Raw genomic sequence first — 1,667 nt, forward strand, 5'->3', positions numbered from 1 at the left:
CCTTCCCCCCAGAGTAAGAAATGATAAGGAAAACTGACTAAAGGTAAATAATTTCTAATTTAAATAAAAGAAATTAAAAAAAAAACTTGATTAGAAAAGTTTAATTATATATTTCTTTGGGCTCTTCATTTGCATGAAACTGGTGTGACAAAAACACTCCAGTCAATACTAAGAGGAATTCGGTTTGGCCTTCCTCCTGGTTGTCAGGTGTCTCCAGTCACAGTCACAGTGTGGAAATTCTACAAGTCTCTTCATAGACATACCTGGGTGGTGTTATGAAAGATGCCAATCCATCATGGACTGCATGGATTTGTAAAAAAAAAAACAGCAGTGTAATTACTTTCCTCGTAGACTGTGATCTTTAGGAGCCAGTAGGCAGATTATTTATTCTTTTATTTTTTTTAATTAGTGATTCAGAACGTCATGCTGTACTGTACTGTAGCAGGGCCTGGCTCCGCAGCCTGTTAAACTTGAAACTATATAATCAAATCAAAATGTGCACGAAGATTATGGGTCAACCTGTGGCACATTCCGTTCAAGCAACTTACAGCAAGAGCATGCAGACAGCATCTCTTCTGACCCCTCACATGGAAACAGAATACTGAATCCAGAGGATGAAATGTAATATGTTTAATTGTCATGACTGTTAGAATGTGTTTTGTACATCTATGAAAAGGGTCAAATGTATAACTGTATGTTCAACCTGTGTCCAAATGTCTTGATTGATAATGCCTAAGGATGCAAAATTGAATTTGATTGTAAACTGCATATACAGTTGTATTTTAACAAACCACAGTTTAACTCTGAAAATGAGTATATTATTAAAACTAAAACTGTTACAACACCATTGGACTTAGACCTGGAAAGTTACCCATATGCAGAGTATCAGTCCTCAACGCAGGGTCTCTGGGTTTGAGTCCGACCTGCATTTGAGTCCGGCCATTTGTGTATGTCTTCCCCCCTCCCCCTCCCCCCCCCCCCCCTTTCCGTCTACAACTGTCCTGTCTATTGAAGGCTAAAATTGCCCCCCCAAAAATATATATAAAAAGGTGTTAATCACTTCATGGAAGAATTGATAATAAAAATTTTGTAATTAATCACAAGTCACACACACACACACACACACACACACACACACACACACACACACACACACCACCACCCACACGCACACACGCCACACGACACACACGCCACACGCACACACGCACCGCACACACGCACACACGCACACACAGACACACGCACACGCACACGCACGGCACGCACGCACACACGCACGCACACAAGCACACACGCACGCGCGCTCAAGAAGTTCATGAAAATGCTAGTAGCACCAATGGTAATTTCTGTAAAACAATTTACCTCTAAGGTTTTCTTTTGTCCCACAGTTTAGAAATAGTAAATGCTGACTGAAAAAGCTTCTAAAAGAAAAACAACTGTGAAACTACTGTACACCTGGAAATCAATAGAAAAAGGACAGGCACAACAATCAAATGCATTTACAAGTTCAACCAGTATTTTCACAGTCACACCTTCTATACCCAAGCCTCACAGCAGCGGTGACCTTTTAAGCCGTTTATGCCTGTGCATAGATATTGGCATTAACGCTCTCGCGCTTAAATGAAAAGTGCTTGCTAAGCCAACAACTGTGCTCAGTGAACTGT

General features: G+C 40.8%; 1 protein-coding gene across 1 annotated transcript in view; it reads right to left on the reverse strand.

Moving 5' to 3' along the window:
* sntg2 (syntrophin, gamma 2) overlaps nt 1-1,667 on the reverse strand; it is a 69,420-nt gene that overhangs the window by 28,814 nt on the left and 38,939 nt on the right. The gene's annotated exons all lie outside the window — the stretch shown is intronic.

The sequence above is a fragment of the Etheostoma spectabile genome, chromosome 20 (assembly GCF_008692095.1).
Source record: "Etheostoma spectabile isolate EspeVRDwgs_2016 chromosome 20, UIUC_Espe_1.0, whole genome shotgun sequence".
NCBI classification, from domain to species: domain Eukaryota; kingdom Metazoa; phylum Chordata; class Actinopteri; order Perciformes; family Percidae; genus Etheostoma; species Etheostoma spectabile.